The 24,284-nt window shown below is 36.5% G+C and overlaps 1 pseudogene; it reads right to left on the bottom strand.

Annotated features, from left to right (window-relative positions):
• Nucleotides 1-1,416: 1,416 nt before the first annotated feature.
• On the bottom strand, nucleotides 1,417-1,543 carry LOC145288382 (U2 spliceosomal RNA; annotated as a pseudogene).
• Nucleotides 1,544-24,284: the final 22,741 nt, after the last annotated feature.

The following is a 24,284-nucleotide window of genomic DNA, read 5'->3' as shown; positions in this document are numbered from 1 at the left end:
TATAACATTTAATGCTACTAATACAACCCTTATTTCCTTTAAGAATATGTTTTCAGTTTTCAATTACAATCGCTAATAGCACCTAATCATCAGTTGATTATTGAAATTACTCAGTTAAACACGCATAGATAACATTAATTCGAATAAGAGAAATCTTTTAAACGCCATAATTTAAGTCACTGAAGTACATATTCACAAAACTAAACCAAGAAAGTTTTATGAGGATGGCAAATATGATAAAGATTATAAATGTTGGAATGTTTTTCAAGTTTAAATATCAAATAGAAATAGAAATGCAATTAGACTCGGTTCTGATTTATCTATTATTAATGTTAACACATGGAAAAATCATCAAACAAACATTATTAGAAATTAACACAATCAGAGATCAAATCAATTTCAGAGGCGAACTGATAACGGCAGTCACATTTCATAGGGGAAAACCTCGAATAAATATATTTCCGATAAACAATCTAGTGCGTATAGTCTACGTGACAAATTTGAATTCTGTGATTTACCGATAATTTTTTATTGATTTGATGACCAAAAAAAGCATCTCGCGAATAGATTAAAACAATTTGGAAAAATAATTATAGATTAAAAATGTAATTGCAAAACTTGAATTGAAATTGAGTATACAATAAACGTTTTAAAAGAAGTAAATATTCCGTTAGCATCAGAAGGAAAGATGAATTTACATTCGAATAGTCTCGAGAAAGTGGAATTTCTATCGATAGTTGAATATAATAGTTTCCGCCGACAGTAACGGAAAAAAGTGATAAGTGTATACTTTTACAATGGCGCCAACAAAAGTAATAAATTTCAGACGAATTTCGATAGAATGTTGTCGGTGTATTCACTTAAATGTAAAAAAGGACGTTTTATAATCGGAAAAATGTTGTTTATTTGCGGGGGGGGGGTACAAATAACACGATAATTTTGAATTCGAGATTACAGATATAGCTGTGAATATGCTATATGTGGCGATGGGAAAAGGTTTTGACACGATCACGTCACTACTAATTTACAAGTAAATTCTGAAATGTGAACGTTGACAACGACAAAAAAAATGAAAAACGCTGACTTCATAAAGGTCAAACGTAGGGTAAAGATATTGACAGAGTATAGCTTAAACAAGAGCGATAGCCATTAGTCGCGTGCTCTCGTGTAATGAATGAATGCGTGCAAGTAGGATTTACATGAAATTCTAAAAGATAAACTAAAATGACCGAAAAATGGGCTGAAGAGACTTAAATAAATAAAAAGTAAATGACTTAGAATGACTTTAATGAACTTAAGGATGGATTGAATGACCTTAAGAATGACTTGAATGATTAAACATAACTGCAGTCCTTCAAAAACAACTTGAACGATCTGGAGAATGACTTGAATGGCTTTGAGACTGACTGGTTGTAAAGTGGGTAATCATTTTACATTAAATTAATACAGAAAAGTGGCCCTCCACTTTATATCACAATAAGTACACCATGTAGTAAGAACAGATACTACACTTTGATCTTGGCCAAAAGGTCAAGAAAAGGGTATTTATTTGCTCCCCCACCGAGCAAATTAGGCACAAGGCCGATTTTTAATGTGAAGAGTGAAGGGGAAATGTGGACCAACTCCCCGGGGAGTAGAGGAGCTGGATAGTGACAATTGGTATGAAGGGTTGCCCCTACATTGACCAAGGTCTTATATGTGGGGTTGCCCCCACATATGGTCTTTGCTTGCAGTATCTGCCGGAACAGATACTCACTTTGATCTTGGCCAAAAGGTAAAAAAAAGGGAATTTATTTGCTCCCCCACCGAGCAATTTAGGCACAAGGCCGATTTTTAATGTGAGGAGTGAAAGAGATATGGGGACCACCTCCCCGGGGAGTAGGGGAGCTGGACTGTGGCAATTGGCATGAAGGGCCGCCTCTACATTTACCAAGGTCTTATATGTGAGGCTGCCCCCACATATGGTCCTCGATTGCAGCATCTGCCGGAACAGACACCACACCTTGATCGTGGCTAAAAGACCAAGAAAAGCTTAAAAAGCTAAGAACAGCATCTATTAATAACAGACCTTTGATCTTAACCAAAAAGGCCAAGAACAAAAGTGTTACGAACCGACCGACAGACCGACCGACGGACCAACGAAGTGACATATAGAGTCGCTTGCACGCGACTAAATAAACGTGTGTTATCAGGAAAGCTGGTCTACCTATTCAAAGAATAATTACATCTAACACGTTATCAAGTAGAGATTTGTGGCGGCTATAACCCCGAAAAATATGACATGTACTTCTGAAACATACTTTTATTATTACACTTCTTGGTAATAACAAGTATCCCCGTTGCAGCCAGATGGCTGCATATTGTGAAAGAAAAACGAGTAAGTACAGTGTATGTACACAATTTTTATTTACATGAAAGAAACAACAACATTGGAAACAACAACAGCAAGGAAGTGTTCAACACGAAAGTATTTGAAGTCATAAGATTTCTTTATACACCACGTTCCTTGTCTTTTTGCAGTCACTTTTTTCAGATTGAAGAGCAGATCGTCTGGATTTCTTACCCATGATTCCGCTATATACAGTTGACCATGGGTGAAAGTCGGTTCTTCCAGCCATACACACACCTTGCTGAGCGTCTGGCCTTGACTTTTATTGATTGTCATGGTGAAGGCAGGCCTCACCGCGAATTGGCGACGATTCCACACGACAAATTGTTCATATTGGTTATTCATTTGTATTCTTGGTATGAGTACCTCCTCCCCCACATGGTATGCTTAGGGGATTTTGCATTGAAGCAGGATATTGGTGGCTCTACTGAGAACCAGTCTCGTACCATTGCAGAGCCCTTGCCTGGGAGACAGGTTCCTCAGGAGCATGAGTACCATACCTTTCTTCAGGTAGAGATGATGCGGAGGGAGACCAGCAGGAGTGAGTTTGTTGAGGAACTCAACGGGAAACCTGGTCGAATCTTTTGATTCACTTGTGCTGTCAGCACTTGGCAGTATGATGGCTTCCCCGGCAACAGTTCTTGTGAAATGATGGCATTGATCTTATCAACAGAGTTGTTCTTGGGTGCCAGTATCACCATCTGTGCTAATAAAGAGATCCAATGCTGCTTTGGGACTTCGAATTTTGCCGTGATGTTGTGGAAAACTTTCTCAACAAACTGTCTAAGGGATAGCTTGATAGCAATAAATCCCTTTCCAGCTTCATCTTGTATCTCAAAGAGATTTTCTAGTGGAATATGAATGATCTCAGGCTTTTCTGCTATTGGTAAGTCTCCATTTCCCAGCTTGAGAAGCCACCTGTCCAAGTCCTGTAGAGAAGGATCTTGGCCAATTCTCATGTTTTCTTTAAGTTCAAAACAGTGAAGAATCGCCAGAGAGGGCTCTTCTTCATCGATACTGCTGTAATATGAGCTCTGGAACCTCTCGGAATGACTGGCAAAATTTGTCTGTAGTCTCCTGCCAGAATGATACACTTTCCCCCAAATGGTTCTTGTGATTTTGTGATGTCCTTTAAGTTTCTGTCCAGAGTCTCGAGATGGTATCCGTGAGTCATAGGAGCCTCATCCCAAATAATCAGTTTGGTCATTTTGATAAGCTGTGCCAATGTGTCTGTTGGTTTGATGGAAAGTGTAGAATCTTTCTGCGATCTCAATGGTGCCTTGAATCTAGAATGGAATGTTCTACCCTGGAGCAGCCAAGTAGCAGCAATTCCACTTGAGGCGCCAGTGCCACTTGCTTGGAGTCTGTCATGATCCTAACTGCTACCAGCATAACATTTAGCAGGAAGGTTTTCCCAGTCCCACCTCTCGCATCTAAAAAGACACAAATGGATTCTCCATTGGTGACAGCTTGAAGAATTCTGTCAGCCACTATTCTTTGGGATGGAGTGTGTCTGGCCAGGCGCTGTTCTGCCTTTTGTTTGAGTAAGTCATAATCAAACCTCAGTTATTCTTGCATGACAATAGGCTGATTGATTTAACCTTGATGGTCAGTCAGCTGCTGCACGCATTGCTTCTCCTATGCAGTAGGACAAGGTAGTCTGAAGTCGCCCAGAGTTTTGCTCATCGGTAGCAGTTTCTTTCTTATATCTGCCAGAACCATGACCTTGAGCTGATCCTCAGTTACTGCTGAAGTTTTTCACTTAAAACCATCCCAATATTACTCAACATGATGTTGGAAAACTGAAGGGGAGTAGATAGCTCACAGAAAAGAATAATGGTCACAAACAATGATCTGATTTGAGGACAGAGCTTGGCCAGAGCTGCTTCCTGTAGCACAGTATTCCATTCTTCATCATCCTGAAGCAGACCGAGTGTTCTGCACACTGCTTTGTAGGATTCATGGCTGACATTTTTGACTATGAGAAGGTCTCTAAAACTTTTCCCCTTACAATGGTCGTGATGAGGAGTATTCTGAGATAGAACTCATCTCCACCCAATGGATGCATAGTGCGAAGCTCCCAATGATTCCTTGATGCCCTCTCTGTCGCTTGTTCCATTTACCGTTTTTCCAGACAAAGTGATTGATCCGGGTTTCTGGGTTATCTTTATTGTAGGCAAAGAAGGTTGTGAGTTCTGTGGATTTGGCTGCCTGCTGGGCTACATTGGCTTCCTGACCTTGTTTGAAAGTTATGTATTGTTCTCCTTCAAGATGAACCCGGGGGGCCTGGACAGCTGGACACTGGCTAGTGATCTCAAACTCAAATAGTCTCCAACAGGCCTCACTGGCTCCTATAGATCTGAGATTCTGGTATTCCTCCACCTTGTTGTATTCATCCTGGAGCTTAGCCATAGCCCTGTCTGAGCCCTTGGTAACATATTTGAAAAGGTATTTGGCAGCCATTGGTGAGACACAGGCTTCTACATTGATATGAGCCTGGTATTAAAGCAATAAGTATGGATTGTAGGGTACTATCCAGCTGTTGTCAATAGTTTTATTTCGAACCTCCACTGTCCTTCCTCCATTCCCTGGTGGTCTCACTCTGTAGATGGGATAGACGGCATTGTCATCCCAATGTGTCACCTCCGAGAATTGTTTGGGAAAGCCTTTTTGACACTGATTGCTTTGCTGTCTACAGGCTTCAGTGCAGTTGTGAACCATGTTACGGATCACTAACTCTTCAAGTAATCTGACTTGTTCCATCTGCGGTCCTTCTGGAAATGTAGCTGGGTCTGGTGGCAGCTCAGCTATGATTACCTGGTCAACTTCATCGGAAGTGTGCAGTCTGTCTTGCTCTTGGAGTATGAAGAAGATGTGGGAGTGAGGAAGTCCTCTCTTCTGGAATTCGAACCATGGAAGTGTTCTGTGAACGCCGGGATGTGTTCAACGATGTGTTTATTCTTGACCCTCTGGACTTTCGAAAACATGCAGGGACATGCTGTGCCAATCTGACTCCCGGCCGTTGAAATGTACGACCCATATAGTCGTCATCACACTGACATTTAAATTGATATACAACTAAACTTTTTTGTAGTGTGGGAAGTGTATCTTTCTTAAAAGCGGGGGAAGTCAGTTTTAGTGCCGAACACGACACGAGGCTGCACCGCATAGAAACAGTGAGATACAACCGAGGTAATTTTATCGACAAACCCTTTACTCATAGAACCAATATAAGGGAGTTTCAGATAACTGGCACTTAGCCGGACCAAAAGAAGGGCTGGTATTAAATTTAACAAGAGCTTGGCGAACATGCTTAGAGATTACACCCTTAGGGAAACCATTCTTAGAAAGAATATCAGCTATCTTCTTCAATTCATTATCAAGTTTGCTGATCGAGCAAATCATGAGGGCACGGTGGACCAGAGTCTTGATCAAACTGATTTTCTCTTAGTAGGGGCAAAAGAATCCCAACTAATTTACAGGCCTATAAATATAGGTTTTCTGTATACAGTTGTACTAAACCGATTCACTGTCCTTTCTACAAGGACGTCCAAAAAGGGTAAAGAGTCATTTTTCTCTTCCTCTATAGTGAATTTGAGTCCAGAATTGAGACTATTCAAATTCAGGAAAAAATCGCTTACTTCGTCATGAGATTTGAAGATGACAAAAGTGTCATCCAAATACCGCCAATAACGGAAAGATCTAGAGACCCGAGTGAAGAGTAATGACTCCTGAAAGCCTAAGAAAATATTGGCTAAGATAGGACCCAAAGGACTGCCCATAGCCACCCCGTCGACCTGCTGATACATTACGTCATTAAAGCTAAAGCAAACTGACTTGGTGGCTAATTCCATTAGTTTAAGGAATATATTCTCAGGAAAAATGGGAGGGGTCAATGTGCTCCGATAAAGCATGTCAGCACATATTTTAATGCTCTCCCCAAGGGGCACATTTGTGAACAAGTTAGTAACATCGAACCAACATAGGGAGGTAGTTTGTGAATGACAATCCAGTTCCCGCATTGTAGCAGCAAAACGGAAGTAATCCACAATACAATTATCTGAAAAGTTTTTTAGTACACGTTCAAGGATCTCAGACAATCATTTGGCCAATTCATGTTGAGGTGGACCAATCATGGAAAGAATGAGTTTTAAAGGGACACCGTTCTTGTGGATCTTAGGAAGCCCGTACATTCTAGGTCGCTGTGAACCTACGTGCTGGATCCTGTCGTAAGTATCCTTGTTATCCTTGTTAAAAGTATCCTTGTAAATAAATTTCATCCAATGTAACTGAAGTTTAATAATGCAGTCAAAGCATTTTGAGTTCGTTTGAAGAGCTTAATGTTTATTTTTTATGATTTCAAATTACGAATGACTAGTTATTATTCGTACTTTATTTAAGTTAGTTTGACATCTGATGATTTTACTTATGATTACGGCTGTTCTTGTCATTGGCGTCCATTGCATATTATTATTAATAATATCTGTACTCACTAGGTGTTCTCACACGGATCATCATAAGAGATTATTCATTTGCAACAACCAATAGTGTTGCATGAAGACTGGATTACAAGAACAAATCTCCAAACTTCCGGTACTCTCCACTACTTTTGATGCTTAACATGAATTTACGTAACGTTATCAAAATAGTCGTTTTCCATCGACTTTTGTCGGCAGCAACAATTGGTCTTTATTTAGATTGTAACAAGCCTCTCCAAGGTGTGCACTTCCCCAGTGGAAGCCGGGAGAATCCTTTTTCCATCCTTCTTGAGCATTTGAAACTATTTCGTGTGACGTTAGTTGATGCCGAGTGCTTTGTTGAAGGGCATAATGAATGTAAATTCTTGTGGCCTCAGTTTTCCTTGTTCCGCGCGGCTTGTTTTTCTATCTTTTTGTTTTGCTTCTGTTGCAGTTTCTATATGACTTTTTAGCATAAGTTGCTCGTGTGAGTAAGTTTTTGCGTCGTGGGGTCTTCTTAAGATGTTAACTTTTTTTCATTAGTTTTAGATTTCCCCTTGATTCCAATTTTTCTAATTCTATTCCTAAGTTCTTTTAGGGTGCTCCTAGTGCTCACACAACTATTGGTATTATAATGATAGTCTTCATATTTTATCATCCTTTCACTTGTCAGGCAAGTTCGGCGTATTTGTTTCTTTTTTTTATAGTTTGCTATAATAAAAATACATCAAGTTTGTAGTTTATTTCCTTTTTGTTTATTATTATGACGTCCGGTTTTCTTGCTTGGATGAGTTTATCTGTGTGCACTGTTATGTCCCAGATGATTTTGTGGTTTTCGTTTTTCAGTAATCCATCTGGTTTCTGCCTGTACCATTTGTCTGCATGTTTGACGTGTTCCCAGTATACTGTTTTCACCGCGCAGTTGTGTCTGTTCTTGTAATATTTTGAACTAGTTTGCTGCATTCACATATTATTCGTCTCTTTATCCACGTTACATTTTCCTGTTCTTTATCTATTAAGCTTAAATTTTGTTGGTTCTAATCTAGTTGGTCTGTGCAGCTATATGTAGATATTTTGCTTATTGTTTGTTTTTTGTCCTTTTTAATCCATGTTCTTAGCCATCTTCCTAGCACACAATTTTTGTTTTAAAGCTATTTCAACCATGTTCACACTTTGTCTTAATTTCTTTATGCAATCTTCTTTTCTTTGTTTCTACTTTGGCTCGTTTCTTTTCTGACACCCACTTCTTTTCAATCCGAATTTTTCTGCGACCCAAACATTAACTGTTCCTATCAAATTATTTGTTTCGGCGCTGGTTCTGCATACATTGCTACAATTATTCAGTCTCCCTGAACTTTCAGAGTTTTCTGTCTAGTGTCTTTTTTTGCGTTTAAACTATTTTTCCTTCCTCAGTTTCTTACAGAACTTCATCATCAGATTCCTCATCATTACCAATTAACTTGTTCCTTCTCTTATTTCCATTCCTTGTCGCTTCAGCCGCATCTTCATTTCATTTTCTGTCCATTACTCATTAATCGACACGTGTCATTCGTTTGTCCTGTTATCCTCCATTACTTTTGTGCTCACCTTGTTTGTTATGCTTTCCAATTCAACTTTTTATAATCATCCTTTTTTGCCTAATCACACACGCGCTGTAATCTTGATTCAAACGTTTCTCTTTTCATTCTCTAAACCTACGTTGCCTGTACACCTTGATAAGCTTTCCATTTTCTGAAGACGCACTCCATGATTACCTTATTAAACTCCTTACTCTACTCTATTCCAGAATTTTCAAGATGACGTCCTGGTTCTCGTTGCTGTGCCTATATATACCTGCCGGACGTATGTCCTTCAATTCACGCCGTTATTCTCAATAGAGAAGTAACTTTGATTTGATATTTCTTCGATAAGAAATTGAGTTTTTGGTTACACAACTACTACTTGTCTTTTATGTCGAGATACCCTCTCTGGACAGCAGCAGTTTGAAATCAGAGTTTTCCATTCCCATAATTTGTCAGTCTTGCCGGACTGTCGAGTACCATCTACTCTAAGCTATTTTTTTTTATTACATTTTCACCCCAAACAAGGCACATTGCCACTTATGTGTAGGGAGCTACTATCAGGGGAAACATCTACTGGGGTACTATGTAGGGATTTGGGCAGCGAGATGTTGGTTCACATTGCACTTGAACTTACGCATGTCAGTACAGTTGGGGAAGCAGTGACCTGGAAGGGAATTCCAAAGTCTAGCAGTTCTGGGGAAGAAACTACTGGAGTAGAAAGATCTTTTACATCTAGGGATTTCTACAGTGTGGGGGTGGGATTTTGCAGCTTGTCGGGTCTGTCGAGGGTGTTCACGTCGTGGGGGCACAAGTGCTTGCAGTTCATCAGAGCATTCACCATTATAATACTTGTAGAATAGGCAGAAGGATGCAACGTTTCGACGGTGGAACAGAGGCTGAAGCTTAGATGCCAGTTTAGGGCCTATCAGATTTGCGACTCTCTTTTGAACCCTGTCAAGGAGCGAGAGACTAGTAGCCGATGCATCAGCCCAAATATGACAGCAATACTCCATACATGGGCGAATAGTGGCCTTATAGAGGTACAGGATACTTTCGGGTGTTAGAAGTTTTCTAGCACGGTAGAGAGAGCCCACCTTCCTCGCAGCGGCCCTGGCAATGCTCTCGACGTAATTGTTCCAACTCATGTTTCCTGTGAACGTTAGGCCAAGGAGCTTGAGAGACGTACTCTCAGATAAAGAGTCGTTGGCCATTGCTATAGGTGGTAGAGAAGGTTTCTTGTAATTATTGAATGAAACCAGTTTTGTCTTGGCGGCATTGAATGTGACCATCCATTTTTGTCCCCATTCCACTACTGATTGGAGGTCATCCTATAGTGTTTCTGCCATTACTTTAGATATATGTTCATTTGTTTTCCTGTCGTGCCTGCTATAGAGTGTGGTGTCATCAGCATATATACCCATCTCAGAGGCAATTTTGTTGGGGAGGTCATTTACGAATATCAGGAACAGCAGAGGTCCAAGGATAGATCCCTGGGGCACTCCCGCATTTATATCATATTGTTTAGATGTACGACCGTCGAGGACAACCTGGATTTTTCTCTTATCTAAGAAGGATTTAATTATGTTAAGTATTCTACCAGTGATACCGTATGATCTTATCTTCCTGAGGAGACCCTCATGCCATACCCTGTCAAAAGCCTTAGATATATCTAGAGCTACTGCTCTGCCCTCTCCCGCTTTGTCTAGTGAATGGTATATGCGTTCAGAGATTACAGTGCGGATGTCTGCCGTGGAACGGGCTTGTCTAAATCCATATTGTTGGTCGGTCAGAAGTTTAGCATCTGTAACGTGTTGGACTAGAGCATGGTTAATCAAGGTCTCAAATATTTTGGCAAAAAGTGTGAGGAGGCTAATAGGGCGATAATTTAATGGGTCAGTTCTTTCGCCAGAATTCTTGAATACTGGTACCACAGAAGCAGTTTTCCAACAGCCCGGAAAGCAAGATCCATTAAGGCATTTGTTGTAGAGTTTGGAGAGAACTGGAGCTACTTCAGCTGAGCACTTTTTTAATAGCACAGCTGGGATGAGGTCGGGTCCACATGCTTTTGAAGTGTCAAGGTTTTTATGATAGCATGCACCTGAGCAGGGGTGATTATTAGATCGTCTAGCGTGGCGTCTGTTCGCATAGGAAATTGAGGTAGGGGGTGGTTTAGAGGGTCCAGTGTGGAGTTTGAGGCAAACCGACTGGCAAGCATGTTAGCCTTCTCGGTTGCTGAGCAAAGAACTTCGTGATTTTTGGTTAGTGGGGAAATGGTTGATTGCCCATTATTTACTACACTGTTGTAGATTTTCCAGAAGTCACGAGTTCCTAATTTTTCTGTCAGTAAAACAGGCCAGCCTGGATTAGTGACTAACGCAGAGGAGAAGGCCAGGAGTATGACTAGGTTGTCAAACGTTAAGGATTTGAGCATGCCTTGAGAGTATATTATAAGAGAGAGTGAGCTCGCCCCATTCAACCGATTATATGACAACTATTGGACCCTTTATCATTAGTATTAGTAATAGTAGTATTAATATTAGGAGTATTTGTAGTATTTACACACTAGAATCATAAAACATTTAAGTATCAGAGATTGTCCATTGACAATAATTGGTAGCTTTCCCTAAAGTTTAAGTAAAAAGCGTCCACCAGATTTACAATTCTCAATTTTGTCCTCTAAATCAAAATTGCGTTGCTTTTTATCATTCTCTTATATCGAATACGTAGTGCGTGTGACCTAGTTACTTACTTCCCTGTCTTTGTTATGTAGTCTCTTCGGTTGTTTTTTTTTGTTTTTTAAGTTTAAGTTTAAGTGTTTGTTGTATCTATGTGTCTTGTCGTCACCTCTTCTCGATGTGTCGATTCTTCGTGTAGGAGATGCATTCATCCTTTTCAAGATAATTTATTCATTGCGTTATAGAAAGACAATTAGACAACAGAGATGCTAATGGCGATGTATTTAGAAAAAAAAATAATCCACTTCACTATTTGACGGGAAAACTGATAGATGGAGATATTGATTGACAGGTAGTAAGACATCGGCTAAATTTTAGTCGATTCTAAAAGTTTTGTCATTGTTAATATATGATTATTAAAGACTGGTCCTAAGCAACGATTATTAAGTTTGGGTGATGTAGCAGAATTAGCAATAACCAAAATGAGAAATAGAGAGCTTACCTCGGATACGTCTGTTTTGGGCTGAGCGAAAGAGAGAGTTCATAGATGGCGTCCATGGGCTTTTATTAGCGTTTACCCAATGTAATTATTGTTGCATCACGTCTGCTCTCGCGTGATTATGCAAATATGTCTTTCCCGGCCGCTATAAAGGCAGGACACTAGAAAGGAGAGGGGGCGTTCGGCAGATTGTGTGTAGGTGATTCTAGCGAGTAGATTGTGCTTGTTACGACCCACGTGTCTGCGAGAAGCGAGTCTTTGTTCCGTCTGTTTTTAGTTGTATTTTTTTGTTTGTTTTGCCTACTACATTTTTGTTTCAGGTGACAATGACTATTATATTTTCGCGGCAATAACCATCCATATGATTCGAGTTCTCTCCGCCCCATGTCAGTAGACGTCTGGTTAATGTTTTTCTCCTCCAGGTTTTCACCTCTCCTTAACTCTTTACAACTATTTTGTGTAAAATCAGTATATAGGGGGTGCCATGAATTTTCTTTATTGGTGGATAGAGTGGTTGTTTATAAATTTCTTTAAGTAGTATTAATATTATTGGTAGTAAGAATTTTATTATTATTAATCTTATTATTATTTTTAATCTTCTTCTTCTTCTTATTATTATTATTATTATTATTATTAGTAGTAGTAGTAGTAGTAGTAGTAGTAGTAGCTTTTATCATATATCTGTTACTGACACTGTTACAGGAAAAGGGCTGTCCCCTTTCCATGTAAATAAGAAGAACATTAGATAAGTGAAAATGAGATTAGGATAAGCCGAGACTCGAACCTTTAAGCAAGGTTAAAAAATAGGTTAGGAGAAGATTCTTTGGTTGCAGAAGTGTGTTTTGGACAAACATGCATAGCCACGTGAATTAGTCACGTTTGAAAAACACACTTCTGACGTCATAGACAACGGAATATCCTCCATATAGTTCTATCGGTTCGAATTTCACAATCAGATCAGATAGTCAGTCAGAGAGAGTTGTGAGTCAGCAAGTTGGCAGTCAGCGGTCAGCTGACCCTTTTGAAGCGAAGGGTAGAAGATTAACGATGTAGATCCAAATTTGAATTAAAACTGTTGTCATGTGTCATCTGTCAACGCTTAAAAGATAATGTGTTAATCATTTGTAATGAAAATTGTGTAACTGTTCCAAGAATATGTATCTCCCTTCCGCTGTATTAAAAACTTGTATACATCTCCAGTGAGTATCTATATGAAGTCTCAAGTATCCCAGGCCAGAGCTGTATATGTATAAATGTCTCATCTCTCCCTCATCATTGTTATCATCAATGTCCTCGCCGTCATTCTCCTTAATATGTACCCCTATGCAACAGCACAGACGCACAGTGTTCCATGGGGTTTGAATGGTAAAATGTGTTCTCCCTCTGGTTGTAAGTCTTTCGGCACTCTTATCCTCGCGTAGCTTTCGATTTCGATAAGCAGTGACTTCTGTGAAAAAAATGATGATTCATATCCCCCAATTCTCATAAATCTCGGCCTCGCCATCGGATAGCGTTTCTGATCATACAAAGCGAATCGTTGTTGTGTCATATTTTGTCAAATCCAGACTATTAAACTAATACGAAAAATATAATCTACTATTTAAAATAATTATTTTAAAAGTCACGTGGAATTAAATCATGGTTTGCTATATAATACCGGAACCGCTAAACAGACAGCCTGGTCGGTCATTAATGAATCATAATTGGCAAGGATGAGACGAACATCGAATGTAGAATGTAAAAAAAGATTGAATATAACTCAATTAAAAATGAAGGACAAAAAGTCAGTCGGAAAATTAAGTGCTTAATTGAAAAGATCATTCTTGTATTGAACGATTGAACATCTGCGCAGCAAAGGTCATCATAATTTTTACCAATAAAGATTTTTAAGCAAAAGTTTAAATCGATAGATTCAAGAAATATTAACAAATATTCTTTAGATGCGTCCATTCGATCTTAGGTGCTTAGTGATTAAAATTTGTCAAACTTAAGCGTGACATACTAATAAATTGCAATTTCAAGCTAAAACATGACGGACCAACGAAGTCGCTATAGTAAACTTAAGCGTTACAGACGAACAAAATTGTTATTGAAAACTTAAGCATGACAGTCAAACTGAAATCGTGAGACACTAACCGTAAACTGCTTTTTTTTAATAACCTGAACCTAACAGAACATGGAAAGACTTTATTTAATTTAAATGCCACAGACAAACGGAAATACTATTTACAAATTGAAAGCCACAGACGAATGAAGATGCTTTTTTAACTTGAGCATGATAGATTGACAAAATACTATTTGAAATTTGTCATGTGATACATGAATATTCCATTCTAAAGAAAATGTGACAGAGCAACAAAACTGATATTGTAATAAATAGAACTTCATTGCTTCACATAAAGCAAGATTAAGTATTAGCATTGAAGACTTCCGAAAATCAAATTACACACTTAAGCTGACAGATAAACATAAATTTTATTCTAGATTAGGCCGGATAAGCAGAAAGACGGACTGGACATTCTATCATAATTGTTTTTCGTATCTAAGCTGGAAAACGTTCAAAAAATCTGCGGGACAACATTCTAAATAAAAATAAAATGTGTGACAGTTCAACTGACTGCGTCAGACTTACCAACGACCGACCGCCGATTCCGTATATAGATTAAATTGATCGCAACTAAAAATGAACTTTCCAATCGTTTTAATGTTTTATGAACAAACAGAAAACAGACCAATACGCATTTTAACGATTAGCATTCCTTAATAGAAAAGTCATAAACAATCAGACCACAAAAACATTTCCATTCTTATTTGACAATACATGGGAAAGATTCGGATGCGGAATTTTGGAAGTATCTCTTTCTATTTAATTCACTTAATATACAATGAAAAGTAATGAAATCATTATTCATAATTGAAACATTCAAAATTTATATTAAAATATCTTTTAGATTAAAGCAATTGACTCCGCACAGACACATGATTATATTCATACACGTCAGAAATGGCTTCGTTACCGGGTTCGAATCCCTCGACCGCAGGTAATCATTATTCCCTGCACTAATAATTCCTGCAAGGATGAAACACTTGTGTCTATAGGTATTCAAAATAATTATAATAATAATTATATCTGCCCCTTACAGAACTGGGTTTTTATTGTTGAACATTTTATGTTAAAATGAAAGATCGTCAGTCAGTTAGACCAACTGTGTAAATCGTGATGTTAAAATAATTTGATCACGCTGGAACTAATTGAATTACATTTACGCTTAATAAACTGTATTCTCGCGCGGTTCAGATCAGCCGAGGGGTATGTTCCTTACTAATGGAGTTAGAGATGACTTCGAGGCCGAGTTCGAATTCCTAGGCCGGCGGCAATCGTGAATCCCTATACTGATGATTCCCGAAAGGTATTCAAAAAATTATTGTAGTAATAAATATATATATATATATATATAACTACTTAATTTACTCACATAAATTTATATACGAAAGTATAGATTTATGCGTAAACTTTAAGTATTTACTTCAAAAGTGCTCAATACGTAGGTAGAGCTAGTTAGTAAGTTATAAAATGTATATGGCGATTAAGCTACACTGAATATTCAGCGTTTCATCCACTCTAGGATTCTTTAGGTTTATACGCGAATTCAGTGATTGTTTGTCGTTTTTATATGCGCATCTTCTATTGAGATTTTAGTTAGCCAATCAGCTTTCTAGTATCCACCGCGCCCTTCCTATCAGCCAATGAGCATGCATTTATCGGACAAAGGCCTATTTGACCTCTGGTTGACCTGTTCCTTTGTGTGTGCTCTATTTAGCCTGGATATTTAGTTTCTTGATCTGTTTTAAATCTAGGTTACTGTTTTTTTAATGTTAGTTTATATATAAATATATATATTGTGAAATTTTCTCATTTAGACAAATATTATTTAATAGCACGGAATTATTCTGTTTTACAATTTTCCTTTTTATCTTCTCCAATCTCCGAATAGACATTTTTGTGTTTGCCCAATAGGAGAGTGTATCTCCAATATTAGTAGCTATGTTGGTTCAACAACTAACACATTGTCGCGAAGATTGACTCTCCACCTCTCTGACTCTAACTCCATATCACAACATTTGAAGGGGCATGGCTGCCAACATTCGGAATTTCGAAGAATTATGGTAGAAAATACAAGAGTATTGCAGAGTGAGAGAAATGTAAATAGGCTAAGAATACTCGAAGCATTGTACATTAAAACAAAGAAGCCTCAAATAAATAATATTAATTATGAGTGCAGCTGGAACATTTTGAAATGTTTGGGATAAATGTTTAATAATGTATATATGTGTTTGCATACATAAATCTGTTTAATATATGTAAAAAAAAAAGTTCACCCACTTGACTTGTAACAAATTACCACGTGACTAGGAAAAAATATATATATAGGTAAATTAAAAAAACAATCCCTACATTTATTTCTACAATATGCCTGGGGATGACAGAAGTACTTCTGTCGAAAGCGCTCGCGATTATGGATCCAACATATACAATTTCGAGAAAAATACAAAAAGGACTATTCGGAGATTGGAGAAGATAAAAAGGAAAATTGTAAAACAGAATAATTCCGTGCTATTCAATAATATTTGTCTAAATATATGTATGTGTACACACATATATGCATATATATATATACATATATATGCATACATGTATGTGTGATCGTTTATGTATATTCATGTTTATTTAATTTATTTATTTGTTTATTTTCTATTGTTTTTGTTAGTTTTAAAACTATTTTGTATCGCTATCCTACAGTAAATTTTATCTTCTGAACACAATTGTTTGCTATTTCTCTTCTACAGTTTAATATTCAACAATAAAAAACACCGTATGAAAACAACACTAGCGAATAAATACTGGGAACTCAAAGGAAGCGGACATTCGTCGGTAGTCGAATGGAAAATAATAAGACAAGCTACCACGTGTAGGGACCTAGACGCCCCATGTAGATTATGACTTCATGAAAAATTTGCTATCCTGTACTTTAAAAAAACCCCAACATCTATTAAACTGTAGAAGAGAAATAGCAAATAATTGTGTTCACAAGATAAAATTTACTGTAGGATAGCGATACAAAATAGTTTTAAAACTAACAAAAACAATAGAAAATAAACAAATAAATAAATTAAATTAACATGAATATACATGAACGATCACATATATATGTATGTATATATATATGTATGTGTATATATGTGCATATATGTGTGTACACATCTATATATTTATATATAAACTAACATTAAAAAAACAGTAACCTAGATTTAAAACAGATCAAGAAACTAAATATCCAGGCTAAATAGAGCACACACAGAGGCAAAATACCCCTTTGTCCGATAAATGCAGGCTTATGATAGGAAGGGCATGGTGGATACTAGAAAGCTGATTGGCTAACTAAAATCTCAATAGAAGATGCGCATATAAAAACGACAAACAACCACAGAATTCGCGCATAAGCTTGAAGAATCCTAGAGTTGATGAAACGCGGAATATTCAGTGTAGCTTAATCGCCATATACGTTTTATAACTTACTCTCTCTCTCTCTCTCTCTCTATGTATATATATATATATATATATATATATATATATATATATATATAGGATAGAAAGAGGACAGAGAGACATTGTGTGTGTAAGAAAAAGACAGATAAAACAAACCTAGATTGAATAATGCATATATGTGTGTATGCGGGTGCATATATACATGTATATATAGAGAGATATCTGGATCGAATATATATATATATATGTATATATATATATATATATATATATATATATATATATATATATATATACTTTTTTATTATATACCCCTTCATCATTATGTTAATTTCAAAAAGGTTACAGATTTATAACTGATATTCGTGTACAATTGCTTCGGCCTATTACTGGTATTTAAATATATTTCATCAGACAGTTTTTGATATGAACAATGTCATTTTAGAAGCTATTCAGTTTGTGAGCATTTTGAATAAAACTTTCTAAGTGATGAAACCATTGATCAAATACCTGGAATAATAAAAATCTTTTCACGATTAATTCTTTAAAAAAATGCCATTACCTAATTTGTCCATAAATTTTTTAAAAACTGAACTTGTCGTCAAGCGGCAAATCCGAACTGGAGTTGATAAAATGGTCCCTAATACTAATTTTTTTTACAAAGTAAATAGATATACGATTATACGATAATAAATAGACACTCCACTAGACCTGCGTTTGCCTAATTTTCTTCATACATCACAGCACTTCAACATCTGGTTTTCCTTATTGCTATAGCCTTTTTATACCCTTACATATTTATTTATTTACTAGCAATATTTAAGCAAAACTACATATATATATATATATATATGTATAATCTTATGCAGTGCGAGAAGTTATAATGTGCTTTACACAAGGAACTCGAAGTATATTTAAACTTTAGTATTTTTGTATTTTATTCTTTTATTTGCGGACTACTATCCTTATCTTTTATAGTTGTTGTTTTACGACGTTTCGGTCAAGTATTCCTTGAGCTTTCGTCAGGTTGTTTAGTATGTTTGTTATATATTAGAGCTAAATAACCTAAGAAAGTGTTATTGTTGTTGTTGTTGTTGTTATTATTATTATTATTATTATTAGTAGTAGTAGTAGTAGTAGTAGTAGTAGTAGTAGTAGTAGTAGTTAGAAATCGAAATGTTTTGTCGGCTAAGGAATGAAATGAAATATAGAAATAAGCTACGAATTTTTGTTTGGGGAAATAAAAACTTTAAATTAGAAGTTTTAGTTAAACAAACAAGTTAGAAAGTTTATATGACAAAAATTATAACAAATATATTACGTGACAAAACATCAGGTGATTTTATTTATTTTTTTTTTTAGCTAAATGCATTGATGACGTAATTAGTTTTATATACACGTAGAGTTTTAAGTTGGGATCAGAAATGTAGACAATCAAACTGAAGAGACGAGACAGATAGCTACGCAAGGGCGATGGCCTCTCTACGCCGGCAAAGCTCTCCAACGTATGATATATTCAAAATGTAGAATGAACCTAGCGTACAATTGTCAAAGTCGGGTGAACATTCTGGGAATAAAAGATACTGAAAATAATCTGAAACTGTTGGTCATTTCCTTGGGATGAATCTTCATTGCAGCTTTTTCAGATCCGTCAAAGAAGATCTAAAGATCGAAAAAGGAGGTTTTCTTCTATTGGCCGGGTGTAAAACTCCTTAGAGCTGTGTTTCGTTCCTTTTGTATTCTTCGTGTTTGTTATATGTCATATTAAACATATGTTAGACTTGCATCAACCTGAGCAACATTATGGACTAGACGATCACCAACACTAAAGACTCTCGCATACATGAAGACGATTATAGATACATGAATATATATACACCCGCTATATATATATCTAGCATACAATTCGTGAACACAGTAAATAGACTCGTAAATATACGTTTATATACATTCATTAAATAGAGCTGTTTATATATACCTCTGCTACAAACATTGTGAGATTTATATTTGAACTCGAATATTTTTGTATATTATAAAGCTTTTTAATTACTCTCCTTAGGATTTGAAAGAACTTAACTAGTATATATATATATATATATATATATATATATATATATATATATATATATATATATATCTTTCAAATCCTAAGGATAATAATTGAAAAGCTTTATGATATTCAAGAATATTCGAGTTAATATATAATTTTCAACATATATATATATATATATATATATATATAGTAAGTTATAAAATATATATGGCGATTACGCTACACTGAATATTCCGCGTTTCATCTACTCTAGAACTCTTCAGGCTTATGCGCAAATTTTGTGGTTGTCTGTCGTTTTTATATACGCACCTTCTATTGAGATTTTAGTTAGCAAATCAGCTTTCTAGTATCCACCACGCCCATTCCTATCAGCCAATGAACATGCACCTACCGGACAAAGGCCTATTTGACCTCTGGTTGACCTGTTCCTTTGTGTGTGCTCTATTTAGCCTGGATATCTAGTTTCTGGACCTGTTTTAAATCTAGGTTAGGTTTTTTTATGTTAGTTTGTATATATATATATATATATATATATATATATATATACATATATATATACGTATATATATATGCATATATATTTTTATGTTAGTTTGTATATATATATATATATATATATATATATATATATATATATATGTACATTTTTTTTGCCCACTCCAAAATAAATGTCTACCAAAAACATAGTTTACCAGGCCACAATATTTGCGAAAGAAACCCCGAATAACAAGAAATATTACGTAGGTATGACTTCCTTAGTTTTCAAAACTCTATATTATGACCACAAAAGTACATTCAATAATGAAAAACACCGTATGAAAACAAATTTAGCAAACAAATACTGGGAACTCAAGGAAAGCGGACGTTCGTCGGTAGTCGAATGGAAAATAATAAGACAAGCTACCACATGTAGAGACCTAGACTACCCATGTAGATTATGCCTTCATGAAAAATTGGTTATCCCATACTTTAAAGAACCCCAACATCTATTAAACTGTAGAAGAGAAATAGCGAACAACTATGTTCACAGGATAAAATTTACTCTAGGATAGCGATACAAAATAATTTTAAAACTAAAAAAACAATAGAAATTAACAAATAAATTAATTAAATAAACATGAATATACATAAACTATCACACAAATATGTATATATATGTACATATATATATATATATATATATATATATATAAAGTAAGATAAAAAAACCCAACCTAGATTTAAAACAGGTCAAGAAACTAGATACCCAGGCTAAATAGAGCACACACAAAGGAACAGGTCAACCAGAGGTCAAATAGGCCTTTGTCCGGTAAGTGCATGTTCATTGGCTGATAGGAAGGGCGCGGTGGATACTAGAAAGCTGATTGGCTAACTACAATGTCAATAGAAGGTGCGTATATAAAAACCATAGACAACTACAAAATTCGCGCAATAAACATATTCAGAGGGAAATAGAGAAAAAAACAGGATTAGAGAGATGTGTACGCTGTTATTTAAAAAAAGTATTTTATTTAAATTTTGACAAATATCTCTGGCAGCATTTCTGGTATAATCCTATTTGTCTTAATTTATTAGGGGGATTTTAAAAATATATATGTGTGCGTGTGTGTGTGTGTGTGTGTGTATGCGTGTGTGTATACTTTGTTTAAATCAGCAAAGTATTGCCACAATAAGTATATATAAATATTTTTCTCCTGCCTATGGTCATATATTTTGTTACGGCTCCAATAAATAAGAAAACACGAAGAAAAATGGAAGTGTTTCATTTTTCATGCAGAAAACCGTCTCGTTTCTTTTATTAAAGGGACGAAAATGATAAAAAGAAGAAAGATGCAAACACACAAATCAAACAACGTGAATAGCATTCTTTTGTTAAAACAACTTCATAATAGCGTATCCTACTGTCGCGTCTGACATCTTATTTATTAATATTGTCTTCTTCTTTGATGCCTGTCCCTTCGGTGAAAAGGACATTTTGTAAGACACGAGCTCCATTGTCTTTTACTCTTCGCTTTCTTACTAATTCCTGCCGAGAAAAAAAAAGCCTGTCGCTGCTTCCTTTCTGAAATTGTTTACAAATTAATAAGGAAAACGAATGCATCTATTGTACATTATTATTTAGTAATAAAACTTTGGTATTTGTCTGCATTAAGCTGAAACAACGCTATTATTATGTAGTTTACTATACTACTTAAAACTAATGTACATCTAATACTCAAAACAGCGGGTAGTGTAGTATGTGTTGTGTTAACGTTTTCATTTTTGTAAAGTGTAGTACGTGTTCAGTTGTTATGAGACCATCTATATTGTCAGTACTTAGTGTAGAATATGCGAATTCACAATTATGATTCTCCCGTTCTGAACGGGTAAAGCATACTATCCTGTTTCCGATATACTAGTGAATATATACTCCTTCTGCTCTGATATTTCTGACATTCATAATAAGTATTCATACTCTCAGAGAGTCCTTAAAATTATAACCATCCGGTTGAGGATTATTAATATTCTCTGTAATTAAAAAGTAATACAAGCCTGACCTCGTAAAACGTGTCGTCCGTTTCAGGGAAAAATAAAGGAAAAAGACCGCTCTTGCTATTTATGAACAGGTGGTCACGTAAGATAACGAGAGTTGGGGGAAATATGTAAATGAGATGCAGTCGGTTTTTCAAATAAAAAGCCTTTGTGTCAGAAAGTGAGTGTGTGCCTCTTTGGCAGAAGTAAGTTCTGACAGATGTGCGCTGGGGCTTGATACCGAGAATTGCGAGAAGGAGAACATAACAGTTGGAATTTTTTCCTTGGACTTTACTTTCTAATATTACCAACATGTTTAACTGCAATCTATGCTGGCATAACGACGAAAATGGGCGAACGAGTAAGAAGAAGCGACATTCTGAGGTTGTTTACTGGGGGAAGGCAGTGTGATTTAGTGGCTTAAAAAACTGAAGTTAGTGGCAAAGCTGCAGATGACTGAAGACATAACCACGTTGATCCCAAAATATTTTGAAGAGAATGTTTTAGCAGTCTATCTAGAAATTAGAGAGAGAGAGAGAGAGAGATCAGACCATTGCTAAGAGTATTGAAAACGTATTAAAGACCGTATTTTGAAGCTTATAATAAGCTCAGAAGAGTTTCCTAAACCGAAGAGTCGGTGGATGTATATGCGGCAGAGATAATGCGACTAGCGGAATTGGCTGGATATACAAGACGCAGCATTGAAAAAACTGTTAAACTGGCTTTCGTAAGTGGTTTCCCTGACTGCACCTCTATGGAACTTCATTGATTTACTGAAACTGAAACCATGGAGGTGGAGGAGATTTTGAGGCATGCTAGAGTTTGGCAATCAAAGTGCACTAAGAATGACAAGAAGTGCAATCAGGAGCAACACCATTCAATCATCCAAATTCATGCCATGTCTGATTGAGGATGAAGACTTTCGGGCATAATTTGGTGGTGATAAATGGGCGATATAGTTGCGATAGACCACGTAACTACATGTGTTGACAATTTAATTTAGCCACTACAACAGCACGCCTCGGGAATTGCGAGAAGGAGAGCATACCGGTTGGAATTTCTTTCTTTTGGGCTTTATTTTCTAATATTACCAACATATTTAACTGCAATCTCCACAGATTTATATATTTTTGGATTTATATAAATTCACAATTTTTATATTCCTCGATTCGTTTTCGCACTTATAGTTCGCACTAACAATTGTCATGTCTTATAGTAATAATATCCAAGGAGGGTGTATCAGAGCACACCATCCTACACAGCAGATATTCTCAAAGGAAAGAATTATGCTTGAGAATAGGATATCATTACGAACAAATAAATAGTAACCTTGGAGTCTCCAAACAAGTGGATATAATGTTTGGGAGAATTATATGATGACGAAGGAAAATATGCGATATTACAATTCATTTAAAAAGTTAATAAGGTAAATTTGGGAGTGTCATATTATAGCCACAGAACAAATACTACACCGCAACCTCAAAAGAATAAGATATTATCTAGAAGAATTTTATTTTGACTAACAACAAATAATACAGTGCCTTCTATAAGAGAAGGTAATTCCTTGATAAATAATGTCATGGCGAACGAAAATATCCAAAACTAACGACTTTTTTTTTACATGGAGATCACCACTTATCAAAGCCCGGAAGCCACTCGGATATGAGAGTTATTGTGTGTACAGTAATCAATGGGATAATATCGTAGTAATCGTTAGTATTGGAGATTTTTTTTTTATTATTATTCAATTTTCACCCCAAACAAGGCACAGTGCCACTTTGAAGCAGGGGGCTACTATTAGGGAATTAATTAGCGGGGTCATTATGAAGGGAGAAGAGTAGAAAGATGTTTGTTAACATTACACTTGAATTTCTGCATATCATTGCAGTTGGGAAAGCAGAATCCCGGAAGGGAGTTCCAAAGACCCGCAGTTCTGGGGAAGAAACTATTGGAGTAAAAGGCTTTCTTGCACCTAGGGATCTCCACTGTAAAGGGATGAGACTTAGTAGCTTGTCGGGTTTGTCGGGGGTAGTTACGTCGGGGAGGTACAAGTGTTTGCAGTTCGTCAGAGCATTCACCATTAAAGTATTTGTAGAACAGGCAGAGGGATGCAACATCTCGTCGATGGGACAGAGGTTGAAGCCCAGATGACAGTTCAGGACCTATCAAGTTTGCGACTCTTTTTTGAACCCTGTCCAGGAGCGAGAGACAAGCAGCAGATGCACCAGCCCAGATGTGACAACAGTACTCCATACATGGGCGAATGGTTGCCTTATAGAGGTATAGGATACTGGCAGGCGTAAGTAGTTTTCTAGCACGGTAGAGGGAGCCAACCTTCCTTGCAGCAGCCTTGGCAATGTTCTCAATGTATCTATTCCAGTTCATATTCCCTGTAAACGTTAGGCCGATGAGTTTAAAAGAAGTACTTTCAGGCAATGTGTTCTTGGCCATTGCTATTGGTGGTAGAGAAGGTTTCTTGTAGTTATTGAAGGAAACAAGCTTAGTCTTAGCAGCATTGAATGAGACCAACCATTTTTGTCCCCATTCCACTACGGATTGGAGGTCATCCTCTAGTGTTTCTGCCATTTCC

This window comes from Euprymna scolopes, chromosome 11, assembly GCF_053919585.1.
Source record: "Euprymna scolopes isolate OS-2025 chromosome 11, ASM5391958v1, whole genome shotgun sequence".
NCBI classification, from domain to species: domain Eukaryota; kingdom Metazoa; phylum Mollusca; class Cephalopoda; order Sepiida; family Sepiolidae; genus Euprymna; species Euprymna scolopes.
This window is presented reverse-complemented; position numbering and strand designations above follow the sequence as displayed.